This window comes from Megascapheus bottae, chromosome 14 (assembly GCF_031878675.1).
Source record: "Megascapheus bottae isolate mThoBot1 chromosome 14, mThoBot2.hap1, whole genome shotgun sequence".
Taxonomy (NCBI): Eukaryota; Metazoa; Chordata; class Mammalia; order Rodentia; family Geomyidae; genus Megascapheus; species Megascapheus bottae.
The window spans coordinates 41,926,799-41,949,987 of NC_143522.1; the positions used below are offsets into that span (position 1 = coordinate 41,926,799).

At 46.3% G+C, this 23,189-nt stretch overlaps 1 long non-coding RNA gene across 1 annotated transcript in view; it reads left to right on the top strand.

The window, feature by feature from the left end:
• Positions 1-20,915, top strand: part of LOC150055115 (uncharacterized) — a 43,948-nt gene extending 23,033 nt beyond the window's left edge. Inside the window, exons 3-4 of the long non-coding RNA XR_016537682.1 lie at positions 16,719-17,027; positions 20,831-20,915. This is a non-coding gene — a long non-coding RNA (uncharacterized LOC150055115). The remainder of the gene's footprint in view (positions 1-16,718; positions 17,028-20,830) is intronic.
• The last annotated feature ends 2,274 nt before the right edge of the window (positions 20,916-23,189 follow it).

The window sequence follows — 23,189 nt, forward strand, 5'->3', positions numbered from 1 at the left end:
CATGTTGACAGTCACAGTTCCAGGGAGGGAAATAGTGGTCCCTGAGCTTGTCACAGGCCAGGGCCTGGGTGCTGTCCTTGCATCTCTGCAGGAGCTAGGATTACAGGTGTGACCTACCAGTGTCTGGCTTGGGTTCACATTTTAAAGCACTTTAACATAGAGAAGTATCCCCAGAGCAGGGTGGTGTAACTTGGCAGACTGTATCCCATGACAAATCATTGACTTTTGTGGGGGTTTTTTGGTGCCAGTCCTGGGCTTGAGCTCAGGGCCTGAGCGCTGTCCTTGGACTTTCTCAAGGCTAGAGCTCTACCACTTGAGCCTCAGCACCGCTTACGGCTTTTTTTCTATGTATGTGGTACTGAGGAATCGACCCCAGGTCTTCGTGCATGCTAGGCCAAACTCCCGGCCCCAAATCATTGACTTTTATTTAGGGATATGTTAGAGGCCTGAGATCTGAGAATCCCAGTTGGAAGTCCAGCCTCAGCAGGACAGTCCAAGAAATGTTTATCTCCAATTTATCAGCAAAATGTCAGAAGAAGAGCTGGTAGAGAGTGGTAGAGAGTAAGCCTTCAGTGAAAAAGCTAAGGGGCAATGCTGAGTTCAAACCCCAGTACCAACACAGAGTGGGGGGGGGGGCAGGGAGAAGCTAGCAGGGCAAAAGGAAGAGGGTAGGAAATCCCAATTGTGAATTGAAGGACAAAACAGCTAAGGCCCTGTGAGAGGAAGACCATGATACATAGCAGGTGGATATGACTGGAAATCACAGATGTCAAGAAATTAAGGCTTATCCGATTAGAATGGAATCCCCTGAAATCAAGGCAAGAGGTGAGCACTTTCCAGAGAATTACCCCCTGGGTTCTTTCTTTCTGGGTCAATAAAAGGAACAGCACTGGGGCTCTTGCTCCTAACTTCTGAAATAAGAGGCCAGGAAAAGAGTCTACAAAGCAAATCCCAAGCCCCTGCCTGCTGTTCCTCTGTGAAAGTCAACAGCTCTCTTGACTCGGTGTCATAGGCAGTGATATTTCAGTGGAGTGGGGCTGAGATTTCAGCAGGCAGAAGGCTGGGGCGTGGATGGCTGCCTCCTGGATCTGCCATCAGAGATTTTCCAGAGAGCCTCTCTTTCTGCTTCTTGCCTGATTGGCCACTAACACTCCTGCTATGGTTCGCAGGTACCCAGGATGCATCTGCATGAATTCCATCAGCCAAGCAGAGTGCAACATCTGCTGACGGAGGGTTCACTTTTAGCTGCAGGTCTCATCTATTAGAAGGCATGTGCATGCACAGCAGTCAGTTAAAACCTGGGAAGAAGAAGCCAGAGAAGAGTTTAGGGGTCTGGAGGGGAGGAGATGGGTCCACAGGTAGGAGGCAACCCCCGTTACCCACGGACCAGCGTTGAAGTAGTGCAGGGAAATCCAGAGCAGATCAGAAGCTGAATCTAAGACCTAGAATCCAGGATTCTGGTTTTGTTAGATTCTGCTGCAGTTTGAATTGGGCATATCCCCCAGAGGCCTATAGTTACAAAGTCTTGATTCCCAGCCTGTGTCCTATGGGGAGGTGATGGGACCTTTAAGAGGAGAGGCCTAGTGGGAGGAGTTGAGGTCACTGTGATTGTGCCCTTGAAGGGGATATGGGGACTCTAGCCCTTTCTCTTTCTACTTTCAGCTTCCTTGAGGTGAATAGCTTTCTAAGCTGTGGCTCTTGCTATGATGTGTTGTACCACACAGGCCCACAGCACTGAGGCTACAGTACAGGCCCAGAGAAACTTTTATTTCTTATAAGTTGTTAATTCAGATATGTGTCACAGTGACAGAAAGCTAACACAGACTAGATTTGCCATGGTAGTAACTGACAAGCTTGGGAACACATTGAGTATACAGATTTGTTGTTGTATAAGACTATAGACTTTCGGGGCCGGGAGTTTGGCCTAGTGGTTAAAGTGCTTGCCTAGCATGCATGAAGACCCGGGTTCGATTCCTCGGCACCACATGCATAGAAAAAAGCTGGAAGTGGTGCTGAGGCTCAAGTGGTAGAGCTCTAGCCTTGAGAAAGTCCAAGGACAGTGCTCAGGCCCTGAGCTCAAGCCCAGGACCGGCAAAAAAAAAAAAAAGACTATAGACTTTCTTTTTTTGGCTCAGTACTAGAACTTGCACTTAGTGCCTGAGCTCTTGGCTCAACTTTTTCACCCATGACGAGAGCTCTATCACTGGAGCCATCCTTCCTCTAGTTCTGACTTTTTGCTGGTTGATTGGAGGTAAGGGTCACCAGATTTGTCTATTGTGTGATCCTCAGATCTCATCCTCTTAAGTAGCTAGGATTATAGGTGTGAGCCACTGGCACCCGACAAAACTGCAGATCCACTCAACCCAACATTTATAAGTGAGGAGAGCCACAGACTTATGGGTTCTTTTGAGGAAACAGAAATGAAAAATGTGAGGGGCTAGGAGTGTGGATCAAGTCGTAGAGCACCTGCCTAGTGAGGAAGAGACCCGAGTTCAACACCCAGTACCACCAAACAATAAGACATCTCAAAAGTGTACATGTGACCACACTGAGCTCTCCTGGCTGTATGGACTACACTGTCTAGACAGAGTATGTGTTTACTGTTTTCTGCTACAGCGTTCCCTGATCCTTCTGCTCCCTGGAAGAGAACTGAGCTCAGAAGAAGCCTCTGGAATGATTTGACCCAGGCTCTCTTTTCTTTTATTTCCCTTCCTTCCTTCTTTCCTTCCTTTGTTTTCTTTTCTTTTTCTTTTTCTGCCAGTCCTGGACTTGAGCTCAGGGTCTGAGCACTGTCCTTGGACTTTCTCAAGGCTAGAGCTCTACCACTTGAACCTCAGCACCACTTCCGGCTTTTTTCTATGTATATGGTACTGAGGATTTGAACCAGGGTCTTCGTGCATGCTAGGCAAGCACTTTAACCACTAGGCCAAACTCCCGGCCCCTCTTTTTTCTTTTCTTTTTCTTTTCTTTCTTTCTTTCTTTCTTTCTTTCTTTCTTTCTTTCTTTCTTTCTTTCTTTCTTTCATTTTTTGTGGGTCAGGGGGCTTGAACTCGGCCTGGGTGCTGTCCCTGAGATCTTCAGCTCAAGGCTACCACCCTACCCTTGAGCCAAGCCCCACTTCCCGTTTTCTAGAGATTAGAGATAAGAGTCTCAGGTCCTTTTGTGCCCTGGCTGGTGTTGAACCTTGATCCTCAGATCTCAGCCTCCTGAATAACTTTCCTTCCTTTCTTTGTCCTCCCTCCCTCCTTTTCTCCCTCCCTCCCTTCCTTCCTTCTTTCCTTCCTGAGCCAGTGCTTGTCATCTAGAGGCTGGAATGGGGCTGATTCAGCTGAGATGTCCTCACCTAAGCATCTGACAGTCAATGCAAGCTGTTGGCTGAGCTTTTCTATGGATAGATAAATGGAGTCTCATCCTCAAGGAGGCTTCCCTGACACTCTTCATATGTAGTACTAAGTTCTAAGAGGGCAGGACTGGAAGCTGAAAAGCCTCTCCAAGTTCAAGCTAGGACATAATACCACTTTTTGCAAAATTTACCAATGAAAGCAAGTCATGAGTGCTGAGATAAAAGGAGTGAAGGAACCGACTCTGTGGCTCTGTTTGGCTTTGCTTGCTTATTTGTTTTGAGACAGAGTCTTACTCTGGAGACATTCACTCTTGTAGCCTTGACTAACCTGGAGCATGTGATTCTCCTGCCTCAGCTTTCCAAGGGCTGGGATTATTGGTGTGAGGTGGTATGTGCCACGTCTCCCAGCTTGAGAACTAGACTCTTGACAGAATTTTGGAGTCAGGTGGGAAAGGGCTGTTTTACAGGAATAAGAGGAATTTGTGGCTTTTGTTTTTCAACTGCCATATCTCGTTTTCTATAACTCTTTTTCAATAAATGCAGCATGTGTCTGGACATACAAAGATAACAACTTGTAGTATGCGTGGGAGAATGTGGCAAACGCTGCTAGGTCCCTGTTCATTATTCATTTCTTTCTGATTAACAGCATCTCAGTAATATTTTCAGGGTGGCAATGTGCCCAGTCACAAATACTCACTCCCCTCAGATTGCCTAACAGCTGCGGTCACCATGTGACCCATTTCTGGCTAATGAGTATACCCAGAAATCTCCTGAACAGAACCTTCAGGAAAGCTGTTGTTTTCTGAATAAAAGGGAACAGATTCAGTGGCACTTGCCTTTTTCCTTTTCTTTTGTTCCTTATCTGTCTCTTTCCTGGGGAATCATGTGTGTAAAAACACTTAGGAGTTGGGTAGCCATCTTGAAATCATGAGAATGATTTCTGCAGAGAATGGCAGAATGGAAAGACAGAAATGTACTGATTGCGGAGGCATCGTGGGACTTCTAAGCATGGACACCCAACTTCCAGGCTGAAAGCCTGAGAAAACCAAACCTCCTTGGTTATGTTAGTAGAACTGTACTTTTACTACTGAAACAGGGAATACTGAGGAGACAAGCTGAGAAGGAAATGAGAAGGCAGGCCAGAGAACCAAGACAATTAGGAAGACACTGTAGCTGCTGTTAAGACTGAAATGAATTTCTGTCTTTTGTGACATGCTTGTGCGCTAGCGACTAATTGCCACTATGTGGATAGACACAGCTTTGGGTGTGGGAGTGGATGTATGGTTGTAAGGAAATTGCTTTGGTTAATTTCATGCTGCTGCAATAGAACACCACAGTATGGGTTTCTTTGGAGCCAGTACTAGGGCTTGAACTCGGGGCCTGAACACTGCCCCTGAGTATTTCTGGTCAAGGCTAGAACTTACCACTTGAGCCCTTGCTCCACTTCTGGCTTTATGGAGGTTAGTTGGAAATAAGAGTCTTATGTACTTTCCTGCCTGGATGGGCTTTGAATTACTATCCTCAGATCTCAGCCTCCTGAGTAGCTAGGATTACAAAAGTGAGCCATCGGCACCCGACCAGAATGAATAACTTAGAATGGACAGAAATGTCTTTGCTTTGTGGTCTTGGCGTGTAGGAAGTCCAAGACTATGGTGCTGGCGGCTTGTGTGTTTTCTTGTTGTCTCCTAACATGGTGAAAAGCATCACAGGGAAGGAAGGAGGGAGGGAGGGGGCGGTGAGGGAGAAGCCAAACTTAGTTTATAACAAACCACTCTGGGCTAATGAACTCACTCCTGTTACAGCGACATTCGTCCATCCACGGGAACAGAGCCACATAATCCAATCACCTCTTAAGCACCCTACTTCTCACTATTGCTGCCTTTGTAACACACGGACTTCAGGGGACGCATTTAGAAATGCTACCATTGCATATTTTTTGATCAAATTAGCATCTAGATTTTGAAAGTCGGAAATAACAAGTCGAAAGTGGCAAGATAATGGTGATGACTATAAATTTGACACTTAGAGGTTTAAGAAGATGTAAGGATGGGAGGGCTTAGTTTCACAGCCTGAGGTCTGAGCAGACCGAGAATGCTTGGGATGAGCTCACAGAGTCAGCTGTGAGTGCCAAAAGCCCAGGTTCTGTCTCTGATGGTAGCGATGAGCCAGAATCCAGGGTGTACATCCCCCAGGGCTCTGCACAGACTGAGAAGGGGAGAGAAACTCACATCCACCCCAGGAACAGCCCAGGCACTGGTGCCCCACACACTCAGAGGAAGACCAGGATGCCAGCCAGAGAACCTGGTAGAGTTTGACTTGGCCAAGGGAAGACTTGAAGAGGCCTGATAATCACCATAATAGACTTCTGTGACTGTGTAGAAACCACACCTACAAGTTAGTGTCGTAAACTAACAGCTGTACATTTGTTCATGTGCAGTGCCACGGTGTGGGCTGGGCTCATTGCTAAACCTGGAGGCAGCTGACAGGTCCCCTGTGGCTGGGAGAGTCCGTACGACTTCCCTTACTGGTCTGCTGCCACAGCCGGGATGGCCGGAACACACGGGGACTGGCTGTAGGAAAGTCCATGGGACTCATCTTCCAATAAATTACTCAGGAAAAGCTGGGAGTGGCGCTGCGGCTCAAGTGGTAGAGTGGTAGTCAAATAAAAGAAGCTCAGGGACTGTATTCAAGCTGCGGGACCAGCAAAAGAACAAAACGAACTTTACCTGTACTCACTTATTTGAACATTGTAATCAAACTGAGATATGGTTAGCAGCGTGCTGGTAAAGTAAGAATCTCCAAGCAGGGTGCCAGTGGCTCATGCCCAGAATCCTAGATACTTAGGAGGCTGAGGTCCTCAGATTGCGGTTCAAAGACAGCTGGAACAGAAAAGTTTGTGAGACTCATCTCCAATAACCACCAGAAAACCACAACTCGTGCTGTGGCTCAAAGTGCTAAAGTGCTATCCTTGAGCAAAAGAGCTCAGGGACAGAGCCCAGGCCCTGAGTTCAAGCCCCATAACTGACAAAACAAAACAAAAATCCTCCAAACCACCTAATTTGTATAATTTGCCAATTTCCATGGCATACATACGTCTACAATGCTAATATCAAGTGACTAATGTGAGGCTACTGGAGGCAGAAGCGGGAGGAGATACAGCGGGCCCAGCACTGGACTCTGTGGTCATTTGAAACTTTCCCCAAGTCACTCATGACCCATAGTGGCAGATCTAGACCTCAGCCCCAATCCAGTCTGTGCTTGACTAGACTGTCACTCTGCCTCATAGCAATTTTGTTCAAACATCTGAAACGCTATTATAGAGGAGTAGCTATATTCTGGTTTGTCCCAGAAGGAAAAATAAGAGTCAATGTGAGTTTCAGGAAGGTAGATTGTAGAATAAGATAGTCCATAGGAAAATTGGTTTTCATAGCGTCTTCCAAGGAAAATGGATTCCTTTGAGCCACAGTGTCCTCTCTTTTGCAAAGATGTCCACCAAGTCTTTGACGATGTATGAATTAGGGTAGAGATTGAACTAGATAATCTCTAAGGGCCTATTTACCTCTTGGGTTATGATGGTAAAAAAAGTCATGAACCTCTGAATCTGGAATCACTCAGTGTCCTTATGAGACCAACACAGGCAAGAGAAGGAATGAGAAAGAAAAGGAAAAGAGAAGGAAGCTGAAATCCTAATGGAGTCTGGCCAATTCGTGGTGGTTAATTGGTTTATTATTCCTTGAGGAGCCCAGCATCCTGAGCCCTTCAGGGTTGGGAAGTAGATCTTCTAGATCTTTCTTAGGCCAACGAGCTCTGTGCCAGGTGTCAGAGCTATTCGGGAGACTACTAATATGAGAATGCAACTTTTAGTCCAGCTCAGTTCAAATGATGACACTCAGTCTCAGATCTACTGTGTGCAAAACCCTTAGTTGGCTTTTAGATAATCCACTTTCTCTCCATGTAGGCTTCTTTCACTTTTTCAAGAAGGAAACCTTGCTGAGGATTTTAGCTTTTCAGATTGGCTCAACCAGAACCCATCTGTAAGTCCCCTACAGTCTCATTCCAACTCTGCAGGAGTATTGGGTGATTTTGTCGGAGGCAAATCCTGGACCTATCCCTAGCCCTTTACCCTGGGGGCTTCTTGATGGAGTTGAAGATCGTGATTGAATAATGAGAACCTTGGAACTGGACGCTGTCATAAGGGGAAGCTCAAACCTTGAGGACCAAACCTCAGCATTTGGGAATAGACCTTCAGGATGCTTCCTGGGATGACTCAGACCAACCATGCCAAAACATGACAGTGGTAATCACGAGGCCTTGGCACTCCCAGAAACGCTCCAGACTGTTACTGAAGTTGATAGCTCATCTCTGCGTAAAATTGCTCACTTTAAGAATTGCAAAACTCCATGCATTTCTCTTTTGAGAATTACCTGATGCTGAACCCAAAGAAAGGAAGGCACTAAATCTAGTCCTGATCTTTCAGCCAGCAGCATGCACAAGAAGGCTTAGTCTGATTTGGTTTGAATTGGGCTCCTGAAACACATGCTTTAGAAACTTAATCCCCAGTTTCCTAGTAATTTGGAGGTGGGGCCTTGGAGAGGCAGTGTTAGATGAGCTCCTGTAGGTGGGGTCCCTGAAATGGGATTCGTAGCTTTATTTAAAAAGAAAAAGAAGAGAAAGAAGAGAGAATTGAGCTCTCCTGATTGGCCTCTCTGACTAATTTGGCCTTATTTTGACACAATGGAGAGCCTGAACGGACATTGGCACAATGCTTTTGGATTCAGTAGCCTCCAGAACTGTGAGAAATAAATTTCTGTTTCTGTTTTTGTTTTGCCAGTCCTGGGGCTTGCACTAAGGACCTGGGCATCATCCCTGAGCTTTTTTGCTTAAGGCTAGTACTGTACCACTTGAGCCACAGTGCCACTTGCATGCTTTTTCTGTGTACGTGGTACTGAGGAATCAAACCCAGAGCTTCCTGCATATTAGGCAAGCATGTACCATTTAGTCACATTCCCAGCCCCAAATTTCCATTCTTTATAAGTAACTGTCTATGCATTTTGTTATAAAACATAAAGTGAACTAACTCATCAGATTGAATAGTACAATCTACCTGGCCCACTGGATTCGTCACTCAGATACAAATATTTGAAAGGGGGCTGGAATGTAGCTCAGTGGTAAAGCACTTGCCTAGCAAGTGCAATGTCCTGGGTTCGATCCCCAATACCAAGAAAGAAAAGACAAAAAATCCAGTTTTAGCCAGGTACAGTGGTTCATGCCAGTAATCCTAACTACTCAGGAGGCTGAGATCTGAGGATCACAGTTCAAAGCCAGCCTGGGCACTAAAGTCCGTGAGACTCTTATCTCCAATTAACCACTACAAGAGCAGAAGTGGTGCTGTGGCTCAAAGAGTAGGGTGGTAGCCTTGAGCTGAAGAGCTCAGGGACAGCGCCCAGGACCAGAATCCACGCCCCACAACTGACAAATAAATAAATAAATAAATAAATAAATAAATAAATAAATAAGTAAATAAAATATATAGTTTAAAAAATTCCTGGAAGGGCTGAACAAGGCAACAGATATTAAATTAGAGCTTACCATTCTCAAGTGTTCCTTCCTTCCTTCCTTTACTTCTCTCTTTCTTTTCTTTTGTACCAGTACTATGGCTTGACCTCAGGACCTAGGTGATATCTCTTAATTTTTTCCCTCAAAGCTGGCACTCTGACTGGGTGTGACAGCTTACGCCATGGCCCTAGCTATTCAGGAGACTGAGGTCTGAGGGTGGTGGTTCAAAACTAGCCCGGAGCTAAAATCCATGAAACTCTTCTCTCCAATTAACGAGCAGAAAACTGGAAGTGGTGCTGTGGCTCCAGGGTTAAGGTGAGAGCCTAAAGCTGAAGAACTCAGGAACAATGCCCAGGCCTAGAGTTCAAGCCCCATGACCCACAAATATATATACAGATGCAAAGTAAAGTCTCTGAAGAGAACCAGAGAAGTTTTCTGAACCTCAGGTGCAGAGTTGTTTGGGGTACAGATTTGCCACATGCAGACCTGAGTGGCAGGCAGTTTACAGTGTGAATTTGAAGTGGGCTATGTGTCTTGGCCAGGAGAAACTACACTGCTCCTGGAGTCCAAGGCAGAGGTCAAGGTCTTTTCCTCTGGCATTTTTTTTTTTTTTTTGCCAGTCCTGGGGCTTGAATTTGGAGCCTGGGCACTGTCCTTGGACACTTTTTGCTCAAGGCTAGCACTCTGCCACTTGAACCACAGCACCACTTCCAGCTTTTTCTGTGTATAAGGTTCTGAGGAATTGAACCCAGGGCTTCATGAATGCTAAGCAAGCACACTACCACTAGGCCATGCTCCCGGCCTCCTCTGGCAATTTTCATGATAAGTTGACTGAGTGATGTGGGTCCGAGTACCTGCTACAACTCAGTCTCGGGCTATTCATTCTTTTGTAGTCCCAGAGGAGGGGCATGTTCAAATAATTTATCAGTCAGTTTGTGCCTCCCAGTGTGCCTGCCAATGGTGGATTACTTGTATAAACGAATTATTCTACTTCGGTGCTTACGCTCAAAATAGAGTAACTGAGGTCGAAACTGTTGCTATCTAAAACAAAGCAAGCCCAAACTAGGCTCAGCCCTAAACTGTCATTCTATATAACTCAGAACAGGTCCAGCCTCCCCTCAGGATAGGATGTTACTACTAAGAGAAGTATAAAGGACTATCTGTGGTTTCTGGCTTGGTCTTTCTTGTCTCCCTCCCACTACACTCTTGCTCTCTTGGCTTCCTTTTTTGGGGAATCTAGCTGCCTGACCACATTCAGACAAGTTATGAGAGGCTCCAGTAGTGAGACACTGATATATCGGGCCAACATCCAGTAAGAAACTAAGGCCCACAACAAGCACATGACTGAGCTTGTAAGCAGATCCTTCCTGGGCCAGGCCTTCAGGTAACATTCCCTGCCAACACCTTGGCTGCCTTTGTAAGAGCCCATGAGCTACCAGGTATTTCTACCCTACAAAACTCTGAGATAGCTGGGTACCAGTGGCTCACGCCTGTAATCCTAGCTACTCAGGAGGCTGAGATCTGAGGAGGTTCAACAGTAGGCTGGGCACTAAGAGTCCATGAGACTCTCTCTTTTCTTTCTTTCTTTCTTTTTTTTTTTTCCAGTCCTGGGGCTTGAAGTCAGGGCCTGAGCACTGTTCTTGGGCTTTCTCAAGGATAGAACTCTACCACTTGAGCCACAGCACCACTTCCAAAATTTACAGCTTTTACTATGTATGTGGTATATGGAATCAAACCTGGGTCTTTGTGCATGCTAGGCAAGCATTCTACCACTAGGCCAAATTCCCAACCCCTCAGTGAGACTCTTACCTTCAATTAACCACCAAAAAACTAGAAGTGGCACTGTGGCTCAAGTGGTAGAGTGCTAGCCTTGAGCTGAATTGCTCAGAGACAGAGCCCAACTGGAGTTCAAGCACCAAGACCAACAACAACAACAAAATCTGTGAGATAGTATATACCTATTGTTTTAAGCTACTAAGTTGAAGAGTTGTTGGCAAACAGAGGAAAACATTTTTCTCTATGTTATATGTTCTTTTTTCTCTTTTTTTCTCTCTTTGGCCAGTCCTGGGGCTTGAACTCAGGCCTGAGCACTGTCCTTGGGCTTTCTCAAGGTTAGAACTCTACCACTTGAGCCACAGCACCACTTCCAGCTTTTTCTATGTATGTGGTACCGAGGAATCAAACCGGGGTCTTTGTGCATGCTAGGCAAGCAGTCTACCACTAGGCCACACTCCCGGCCCCTATGTTATATGTTCTATGGTAATAGAGAACAGCATTTTCCCCCCTCTGGAAAAGTAAAATGAAGGTAAATTCCTGCTCCCATCCTCACCAGCCAAGGCCTTGTCCTATATCGCTCTGAAGGATAAAACCATGGCATGGCAGAATAAAAGAAGCTTCCCCAGAATAAAGGAAGGCTCAGGGATAGATGCTCATTGGTACAGACTCAGTGATCTTTCCAGGCCTAAAGGAAAGAATTCCAGTGGTTGGGCTGTGAAAACATAGAGGTTGTGATCGTGTGGTCAGTGCGAATGTTAACCAAATAAAATGCTTAATATACGAACCGCCTACCACTCTCAAAGTGTTCAGTAGCAGTTCTGAATCTTAAAGGCAATGGAATGACTTCTCATGATTCCAGCTTCCCTTTAGGATGGCATTTCCATGCTATGTTTTTTTTGGGGGGGTTGTTTTGCTTCTTTTTTCAGATCCTGCACCCAGCCTATCTCCCCCCTCACCCCCCAGTTACCCTGTCGATCCCTCTCAGGCTACCATAAGAACACTTCCAAGACAGGAAGTTCTTTGAAAAATGCCAGATCAACAAGCACCTATAAATGCACCCAGTTGGCAGCTTTTAGCCACATGTGCATTTTCCTGACAGACTTCCTCATCAGAGGCCCCAGAATGGCAGGATCTCAGCAACAGCCTCCATCCTACTCATTACACATCCCCAGTTGAGCTCTGTCTTGGTTTTCCTCTGGAAAGTCTATGGCTAGAAGCTTTCAGGTGCCTAGCATTTATTTCCAAAAACAGCTAAAATGATGCTTTTTCTTTTTCTTTCTTTTACTTAACTTGCCCTTGAAGTGTAGATTTAGAGCCTCTGGGAAACTTCCTAGCTTCTTAGTTTAAAGATTAGACAAGAATACGCCTGTTCCCCTTCTTGTGGGAGAGATTTTGGTGGAACACATGAGAGCAGTGTGGGATTGTCACTATGGGGTTGAGGAAGGCAGCAATGGCTGATGTCACTCTGTCATGCCACGTTTTCCTACTGTACAGAATCATGCCAAGTTACTTTGGTATGGCTGGAAGAGAACAGGAGGCATTCTCAGGGTCTATTGTGTGAGAGCCAGCCACCTCGTCTCTTCAGCTGTTTTTCAATCTCCTAAAGGAGACTGAAATGTAGAAGAAAGTGAAGTTGGAGCCAGAAGTCAGTTTCTGCCAACAGGAACAATGGGAACCATTGTGCTTTGGCCTGTCACCCAGCAGCAAGCACCCTCCAGGAGTGTGACAATCCACGGTGGACATTCAGTTCCTGCTCTGAGAACCTCACCAGGGAAACATGTGGATTTACTCTTTCAGAATCTGAGGGGATAGGGGATGCCCACTGCAGAGCATGGAGATTCCACAGACACGCCAGTGAGTGGTGGTTGCACTGGTGGCCTCTTCACACAAGAGGAAATGTAAATAGTGTACCTTTTATTTGGGGCCTTTCTCAAATCCAATGCAAATCTTTTTCAGAGAAAAGCCAAACTTTGCAAGAATGAAATGTGCATAGGAAAGAAAGAGATCTGCAGAGCCAGGAAATGGTTACTTCATGTGATACCATGTCCTGCCTTGAACTGTGCTAAAACCACATCTTGCACAGTCCCCAAGAATCACACACAGAGGCAATGTCGGGTGCCAGCAAGAGCACAGAATTCAAGTCCTGCTTCCGCCACTTCCTAGCTCTCTGCCCCTTTGTGTCTCTGAATGGCTCATCTGCTCGGTGATGGAGATAATGCCTATCTTATGGGCTTTCTGGGGGGAGTTGTTAATGAAAGGATATGTGTGAATGAGGTTTGAACATTGGAAAAGGATCTCTAACTTACATTTAATGATGCCGGACCCATCATACTAATAACAACAATTCAGGAACATTTGAACAGCACAGGCCAGGCTGCCAGGGATCCATGTGAGATCTCCTCCTGGCCTGCCTGCCATACCAGACCAAAAGAACTCTCTGGAAGGCCGACTGAGTGGCCCTGGCACCTCCCCACATTGGTGGAGGGGGTGGGGAAGATCTTTGTTTTATTTGCTCTACTTCTTTCCAATCATTAGATATTGCTAAACCTCTCCCTAAATGGGGTTTCGGCTCCATTTCTCACAACCAAGTTTTGTTTGCTTGTTTGTTTTTTACAAATCCTCAGAGGCGGTTTCCATCAACTCATGAGTGCAGCCTTTCGTATCCTGCTGATGACTGAAATCTCATCCTGCTCTGAGCCCTGTACTCAGTGTTCACAGGCAGTCACCAACTACAACACCTTGGATTCAATTTCTCCTGCAATCTTGGCCTTAAACTCATTGAAACTTCCAGTGATATTAAGCTAGTGATTGTGGATTTTTTCCCCTTTACTTTTCATTTCCTGTTCCAATCTTCACATACTAAATTATGTGTCTCCCAAATTTTTACGTTAAGGATTCCCCGAAACTTCTAACCCCCATATGACAACTGTATTTGGAGACAGAGCCCTTAAAGGAGTAATTAGGTAAAATGAGGTTGCAAGGGTGAAGGAAGGCCTAACCCACAAGATTAGTATCCTTCTAAGAAGAGGAATTGATGTCAGAAATCTATCTCTTTCTTCATTGGTGCACATATACTGATAAAGCTAGAAAAGGAAGCAGAGAAAGTGGCCATTTGCAAGCCACAAAGAGGACACCAAAGAAATGAGTTCAGTTGGCACCTTGATCTTGGACTTCTGGCTTCCAGAACTGTTAGAAAACCAGTGTCTGTTGTTTAACTCACAGGCTGGAGTATGTTGTTATGGAAGCTTAAACAAAATAGTTTCCAACTTGTTACCAAAACCTGATCTATGTTGCTTCACAATGGCTCTTGAAATTTTCTTCTTCTATTTTTTTTTTTCCCAGTCGTGAGCTTGTACTCAGGGCCTGAGCACTGTCCTTAGACTTTCCCAAGGCTAGAGCTCTACCACTTGAGCCACAGAACCACTTCTGGCTTTTTTTCTATGTACGTGGTGCCAAGAAATTGAACTGGGCCTCCGTGCACGCTAGGCAAGCGCTCTACCACTAGGCCAAACTTCCCTGTTCCATTTCTTATCACCTAGCTTCAAGTCCTTCTTCCCTGACATCTGGATTCCTGGCCTGACTTCTCAGCACTGCTTCCCCTTTATCCTTCTCTTGCATTTATCGCATATTCTTGAAACCTGACTTGATCTTCACGTGTCAGGATAAGCTGTTATACTACAATAACAAATGACCCAAACTCAGTGTTGTTGTTGTTGTTGCCACTCCTGGGCTTGAGCTCAGGGCCTGAGCACTGTCCTTGGACTTTCTCAAGGCTAGAGCTCTCTGCCCCTAGGCCAAACTCCTGGCTCCATAAAACTCAGTGGTTTTACACTCAGAGATTTATTTGGAAAGTGACTGACTTGGAGTGATTCAAATATTCCACATTCAAAGCCATTTTCAGTGAGACTCTTGCTTGCTTGCTTACTTTTTTTTTGCCAGTCCTGGGGCCTGAACTCAGGGCCTGAGTACTGTCCTTGGGTTTTCCTCAAGGTTAGTACCCGACCATTTGAGCCACAGCACCACTTCTGGCTTTTCTATATATGTGTACTGAGGACTCGAACCCGGGTCTTCATGCATGCTAGGCAAGCACTCTACCACTAGGCCAAATTCCTGGTCCCTTTGCTTTATTTTTTCTTTGTACCATACTGGGGCTTGAACTCAGGGTCTGGGTGCTATCCCTTAGCTTTTTCACTCAAGGCTGGAGCTCTACACTCAAGGCCACAGCTCCACATTTGGCTTTGTGGTGGTTCGTTGGAGATAAGAGTCTCACAGACTTTCCTGCTTGGACTGACTTCTAGCGGCAGTCCTCAGATCTCAGGCTCCTGAGTAGCTAGGATTACTGGCATGAGCCAACATCTAGCCAACTTTCCTTTTCTTTTTTCTTTTTCTTTTTTGCTAGTTGTGGGGCTTGAACTCAGGACCTGAGCACTATCCTTAGGCTTTTCTCAAGGCTAGCGCTCTGCCCCTTGAGCCACAGCACCACTTCCAGCTTTTTCTATGTATGTGGTACCGAGGAATCGAGCCTGGGTCTTTGTGCAGCCTAGGCAAGCACTCTACCACTAGGCCAAACTCCCAGCCAACTTTTTTTTTTCTTTTTTTTTTTTTTAATATTTTTTTAATTTTTTTTATTGTAATTAGTAAAAGGGTTACATGATATTTGCCAGATAGAAGGTGCATTAATTCACATACATTGATACCCTTTCACATGTCTTGGTACCCATTTCCCTCCCCCCCCCACACCCCCCACCAGACCCAGCCAACTTTTCTTTTCTCTAACTCACTTCTCAGCTGAGTTAGGCAAGAATGGGTCCTTTTGTGCTGTATACCTGCCAGGATTTGGGCACCCCAAATTCCCTACTCAACAGGAGGGGTACAGGACAGAACTGTCAGACCAGCTTCTGGGGACTCCCCCACCCATGGCAATTTCACCATACACAACCAGCCCAGGCCAGCACACACCCAGGAGGGAAGCAGAACAGAAACTTCAGCCACAAGGGTGGAGTTTAGATGTGAAAGTGCCGTACTACAGCTCGGTGCAGGGAGGGGGTGGTGTGGAGAAAGGAGGTCCCACATCACTCCCACACTCTAAAGGGGAAGGAGGGATTGGGTGATTTTTGCCAGCACTACTGTCCCATCTTTTGCCCTTCTTGCTCAAAAAATGCCCTTAGAAAGTCAGAAAAAGATCATTGTTCAGCTTTCATGTTGTAGATGATACAGACACATCCTGAAGCCAGCTTTTTAAGAAGTCTGTTTTAGTATTTAAATAAAAGGCAGAATCAAGAATCCAGAGACTCCCAACCTATCTACCACTTCAAACTCATCTTATTAGGGATAAAAGGGATGCTGTGCTCTTTGACAATGGAGTCACAGGAGTCTAAAGAAGGGCTCAAGAGAGAGTGCGTGCGGCCTTGGCCTCAGGGGTGAGCGTGCCTCAACTGGTCCCATGGAGCCCTCCAGGGCTCATCCAAACTCCCCAGCCCTGAAGGGAGATACAGCAAGACTGCGATGCCAGGATTCATCGCCAACTTAGGAGACACAAACTCTCCCCTGTATTGGGTCCATCTCCTGTCACCCTTGTGGTCTTCAACCACTGCTGCTTCTGGCATAGCGAAAGCAATCCTCAGGTTGCATGTGGTGGGGTGAGGCGGGGGGGAGTTGAGGAGAGGACTAAGGTGATGACTTCCTGGAGTTGTTGCTTCCTGGTTTGCAGGAGGCAATCACTGAGTAGTCAACACTTTTGGGAAGCGGTTGTTTCACCACTGGAAAGTTGCCATGGTGAGAATTTACCCAACAAGAATTGACCAATATAGGCTGGGACTGTAGCTTAGTGGTATAGAGTGCTTGCCTAGCATGCGTGAAACCCTGGATTCGATTCCTCAGTACCACATACGCAGAAAAAAAAAAGCCAGAAGTGGTGCTGTGGCTCAAGTGGTAGAGCCATAGCCTTGGACATAAAGAAGCTCAGGGACAGTGCCCAGGACCTGCGGGGGGAAAAAAAAATGGCCAATGCGACAAGTCAGGTTCTTGTTTGTTTGTTTTCCAGAAAGCAAGCCACTTTACCAGCACCCACTCTGTTACTCACAAAGGGTAGAGAGTCGGGGATGCTGGAGAAGAGCATGGCTGAGGGGAGGATCAGAGCCCAGAGTGCTTAGTCCTCTGCTTCCCAACAGCCTGGTGGCATTCATGACCATCAGGCTAGTGTTTTTCGTGCGGAGACATCGATGGACTCCTCTCCCACTCCCCTGTGAATGGGAAGGTGGTCTGCACTGCCCGGAGTGGAAGAAGCCAGAAGCTCAGCTTCCTCCCCCAGCACACTTATTTTCTTATGGAAAGGAGAAGAGAAACTGCACAGGCGTGTGTAAGGAACGACAGCAAGCCCGTGGGAAGGCAGATACTGGTAGCCTGGCAATCTAGGGTTGGCTCCCTTCTATCCTGGCCCACGTAGGGCACAGGTGATTTCAAGTCTTCTGTAAGTAGACCCCCAGTACTGCAGATTTATTTCTAGTGGTCTCAAGATGTTGAAAAGGAAGCATTTTCTTTTCCTGGGAAGGCTAGTAAAGGAGACTGGAATTACTATAGAGAGGTTCTTAAAAGCTATCCTGTTGGCCAGCCTGGCAACGAAGGTGCTTCTAGACACACTGCAGGACTTCCACTGGGGACCCAAGATGCTAGAGGTCTGCAGAGAGGGCTGAGAGCCGTCCTGTACAACACCCCACACACCTGTTGCAAAGAACTGAGTCCAGTGGAGTCATTTACATGTAGAACTGACCTCGCCCTGGGATCCTCCTTTAGTGGCAGGCATGGCCTTGCCTAGCTGTGGGTTTTCAGGATTCCTCTGCTGGGATAGGTGTTCAGAATTAGGCAGGATTCTTCAGGAAAAGCATAGATATACAGAAGCACTGGGTACTGGTGACTCATGCCGAGAATCCTAGCTATTTAGGAGGCTGAGATCTAGTTTAAGGCCAGTACTGGGTGGGGGGGGGAGGGGATCACTGAGACTCTTATCATCAGTTTACCACCAGAAAACCAGAAGTGGAGAGGTGGCTCAAAGTAGTAGAGCAGTAGCCTTGAGCAAAAAAGAGCTCAGGAACAACACCCAGGCCCAAAGTTCAAGCTCCAAGACAGACAAAATAAATAAATAACTAAAATTTAAACCACAAACCCCCACAGAAGCACATTCTTGTCCTCCTCCTCATGAGGGAGGTACAGGGTGGAGTCTGGGAAAGGTATTCAGAGGGGCTGAGAGGAACCACTTAGATGACTCAGTCTTCACCAGCCCAACTGCCAGGGTCCTTTGCCTTAAGACAGAAAGGAAGGGAAAACTCTGCCTGAGTGATGGAAGCCAGTGCTCTGCTCTCCCCTGGGCCAGCCATCCTTCCTGCAGCTGGAATGTCCCAGGGCCAGACGCCCTCTGGGATTCTCCTGGGGATGACCATGGATTTTGTGTTTTCTTCCTTTTTGGTCCTGGGAATTCAACTCAGGGCTTTATGCTTGCTAAGCAAGTATGCTACCATTTTTGTGTTGATTATTTAGATGATCTATTTATGCCTGTGTCAGCCTAGACTACAGTCTTGCTACTTGTGATTCCTACCCTGGGAGGTCAGGCACACCCTGTGCACTACGCAGCGTTAGTTGAGATGGAGGCTCATGAAATTCTTTTTGCGTGCGCAAGCCTCAAACCACAATCACCTGATCTCCTCCTCGTGTGTAGCTGGGAGGCTTGAGCCACTACATTTGAGCCACTGCATTCAGCTGCATTCGGCTCCCTGCCCACGAAGGGAAACCCTTCCGGAACGGTTTTCAGACACTATGTTGGAGTATGTTTCAGACACTCTCACAAAGTGTTAGAAGTTCTTTTTCTTCTTGGAGGAGATATTGAAAGCACTTTCCTCTCCCCCATCGCCCCTTTTGGCAGTACTGGAGTTTGAACTCAGGGCTTTGTGCAGGCTCAGCTTCCTCACTCTGCTGACAACATTTTCAGTCCAGCTTTTTGCTGATTATTTTAAAGAGAGCATCTCAAGGGATTTTCTGCCTGGGCTGACTTTGAACCATAATCCACGGAATCTCAGCCTCAAGATAACATTTCATTTTGTAACCCAGGCTGGCCCAAACTCTCCAATTCCTGCTTTAGCTTCCATAACATGCGCCACCACGTCTAGCTTTTGGAAGCACTTCTTCAAGTCTTCTCTGTGTTCATAAAATCTAGCCATGTTCATCCCAAGAGCCCAAACTCAGTGACAGAGATGGGGTGGAGAGGGCAGGTCACCCCACCGGGGCTCACTGTGGAAAGAGGCCAGAGATCCTGTAGCCATGGCTCGCTCCTCTGTGACTCTGCACAGTACCCCAGCACCCACCCTCCACTGACACTCCCCCATCAGGCCAGAGGGCATGGTGGCAATGGAGGGGAAGAGAGGCTGTCATAGCCCCGCTCTGGAAGTTATTGCAGCTGAGACAAAGAAACTTCCACCACAGCTCTTCTCTAGACTGTGCTCCATACAACTCTGAGCCACTTCCTGTTTCCTTTTTGTAAGACTCAGGGGTGGCGTGTGTCATTAGGCAGCAGCTCAGAGGCCAAGGCTGCCTCTCAGGGAGCACTGGAGAAAGGCATTCATGAGGACTGGCAGTGATTCACTTCTAAGAAAACACGTGCACTGTCTTCTGGCTTTGGGGACTGGTTATCTAGGAACTGGTTATCTGGTCTGACGTGTGTTGCTCTGGGGGCCCAGGCCCCATCTCCAGTTTCCAGGGGGCCTTGGACAAGTCTACATTTGAAAGACATTTTGTAGCCATCACTGGAAACCTTGCTTTGTCGAGGGGCCGGGCCTTCTAGTCGCACATTAGGCAATAGCTAAAAGGCATGGACAAGAAGCAGTATTTTCTAGTAACTACATTTCAAAACCAGGAGGAAGCCACACACAGACAATTTTCAGCATCCTGGATTCACACGAAGACAGGCAAGAATAGACCTTACACAATTCTAGCCCCTTCTGATTATCTTGCTCAAGGTTGGCGCGCTACTACTTGAGCCACAGGTCCAGTTCTGGCTTTTTGGTGGTTAACTGGAAATAAGAGTCACACAGACATTCCTGCCTGGGCCGGTTTTGAACTGGGATTCTCAAATCTCAGTCTCCTAAGGAGGTAGGATTACAGATATAAGCAGCTCATTATAAACTCTAAGCAGTTGACTTAGCATCACTGCCTGCTGGAGAAGGATTATTCTGGCCAAAAACAAAGTACTAAAGACAAGACACTGGGTGATTTGGTCAAAGTCAATGTGCTGAGTCAGCACCGAGTTGCTATTTTTGCCTCCAATTCTACTCCCTGAGCTTTTTTTTTTTTTGACTGTGAAAAATTGAGAGATAGAACATACCTAAAATGGTATAAGAAAGCTGAAAAGCAGATTCTAATTTCTCTGGGCCTTGCATCCAGAATGGTACAGGGGCCAGGGCCCTGTACAAAGGTTCCAAGCCTCCAAAAGCTGGCAGTTTCCAAGTCCTGTGCCACTTCTAGAACCCAGAACCCATCCTTGAGGAAGTCAGGTGGCACAGAGAGGTGTGTTCTGGCAGAAAGTCCTAGCTGAGGTTCAAGCCAACACTCAGTATAAACGCAAGGAAGCTTTTGCGATTACTCCAGTTACAGCACCACTCAGCACTAACCACCAAAATCAGAGATGAGAAACCCTGTGATCCCAGTCTCGATGATCCCGGTCAATACCAGAACCATGTGTATATGGATAAAGTGATGGCAATTTCCCATTAACAACCTAAAAGATGATCTAGAGCCTGCGTTGATCGTAAAGAGTCTTTCTGTACTTGGTGTAAGGAAGTCTCATGTTGGTCTGTGAACTCTCCCGATGCTCAATTGCTCTTCATTCCCCAATAGCCTGAGACTTAGCCAACCTCCATCTTCCCCCCAATTTCTCAATTTCTCATCAGACATTTGAATCTACAAGGACTGGATTTAAGCTATTGTCCCAGAGAAAGACATTTAGCTTCCATGAAAATCTGTGTACGTCAGAAGAGCCCTGAACACTGCGGATATTTTTCTGCTCACTTTGTTTCTCATGCACATTCGATCTTATTTTTTCCAAAAAGAATCTAAGTTTCTTGAGGGCAGTGACCCTGTTTTAGTTTTTATTCTTTTTTTGTTTTTTAGCATTGAAAAGAATTCTAGTTGCCTGAGACCGGTTGAATTTATGAAGTCAAATCTATGATCATCTGATGAAGAAATAAATCACTGCAATTGTGACAAAACAAAACGATGCTGCTGTGTATTATTAAAATTAAATCGGACTGAGAACAAATGGTTCTATTGTTACAATACCATATAAATGACTCCTCTATACAAAAAGCCCAGGGATTGTACAGCACAATGCTTCCAAGTGATTTAATACTCTGTCTGCCTTGAGTAATTCAGAAGTTATGATACTCTATGCCAAACTCTGACATTGCCTAAAAACTGTAACCCCTCTGTGTATCACCTTTATAATAACAAATTTTTTTTAACAACATGTTTTTTTAAAGATCTTAAAAGAGGCCAGGAGTTTGGCTTAGTGGTAGAGTACTTGCCAAGCATGCACAAAGACCCAGATTTGATTCCTGGGTACCAAATACATAGAAAAAGCCAGAGTGGTGCTGTGGCTCAAGTGGCAGAGTGCTAGCCTTGAGGAAAAAGCCTAAGGACAGTGCTCAGGCCCTGAGTTCAAGCCCCTGGACTGGCAAAAAAAAAAAAAGATATTAAAAGAGAAAGACCTGCTGAATTTAATTGCATAAACTGTGAAACCTCAAATCAGGTGCAGGATGACTGAACAATTCAGGTATGAGGTGCACAGCTGCTGGTTGTGTGTGGGGCTTCGGGTGACACCGGGTGAGAAGTGTCACTAGTCTATACGACAGCTCAGGCACAGCTGGCAAGCAGTGCTCCTGATTGCCCTGCACTGTCTCGTCATCTCTGGAAGCTTTCCTATCAGTTGTCAATCAAAAGGCTCAGCACAGGGACCGGGAGTTTGGCCTAGTGGTAGAGTGCTTGCCTAGCATGCACGAAGACCCAGGTTCGATTCCTCAGTCCCACATACTTAGAAAAAAAAAAAAAGCCAGAACTGGTGCTGTGGCTCAAGTGGTAGAGCTCTGGCTTTGAGAAAGCCCAAGAACAGTGCTCATGCCCTGAGCTGAAGCCCAGGACTGGCCAAGAAAAAAATAAAAAAGCTCAGCACACAATTCTGCTGTTGACTTCAATTAGCTAATCACAGACTTACCGCTTTGGAACAAGCACCTTCTCCCTTCTCAGCGATGAGCTGTAGTGCCAAAGCTTTCCATGTGGATTCCCATTCAATTTGTATTCTGCTGGTCTAAACCTTTGTGTGTGTACACACACACACACACACACACACACACACACACACACACACACACACACACATATATATACACCCAACATAGCAGGTGCTTTTTGAGAGATGTGACAACCATTTCTTTCTCTCTCCTTACTCCTTGGCACCTTAACTCCTTAACCAAATATTGAATGAAGGAATGAAGGAATGTGCTTTCCCCTGTTTCCTTACTGGCTTCATTGTGCCTTCTCCCCGTGGTTTTTTTCCTCTCAGGGAACAGTGCTTTATGGGTGTCTTGAAACCTTCTCACGCACACAGAAGTATGCATGCAACATCAGCTCCCAAATGAGTAGGACCCAGTGAAAAGTGAAAATGCAGAGCCTCTAGCTCAAAATTATTATTCTTTTCTTTTTGCCAGTGAAGGATTGACTCCTTCCTTATGCCTCCATGTCAAGCAGGACACCAAGTGCACTGAGCAGTGTTGACCACATGCTTGGCTACGGGCAGGTTATTCCAACCTAGGCCTGGACAAAAGACTGCATCACTCCAGGAGGGACAGACCCAGCCCCCAGGAATTACAGCCTGATTTTTACTCTTTTATTTCCTTGTTAAGACCCGTATAAACTGTCTTCCAAACCCGCGGGAAAGTCTGTGCTCCTCATTGGCAATAAATAGTCCTCACCTGTTGACAATGGAATCTGGTCTATGCCTTTTCCTTCCTCCTCCATTTTCCTAACACCCGGTCCTGGGGCTTGAACTCAGGGCCTGAGCACTGTCCCTGAGTCTCTTTGTGCTCAAAGGGAGCACTTTACCACTTGAGGCACAGTGCCACTTCCTGCTTTTCTGTGATTAGTTGGAGGTAAGAGTCTTAAGACTTTCCCACCTGATCTGGCTTCCAATAGTGACCCTCAGATCTGCTCATTGTTTACTCCCGTTGTGCAATCCTATCTCCCTATCTCTGTGACGGGAATGGAACTGACAAACCACACCAGTCCCCACTGGTAACATGATCTACTCTAGCCAATGAGAGCATTGCATCCTCTCTGCATAACTGGTTGTGGATGATCATGTGACCCTGGTTCACCCAATGAGAACCATCCCTCAGAATTTTGATGGGGTTTGCTGGGGATGGTAGGTTGGCTGGAAGCCATGATAGTGCTGCAGGGGGGCTGGTTGGGGAATACT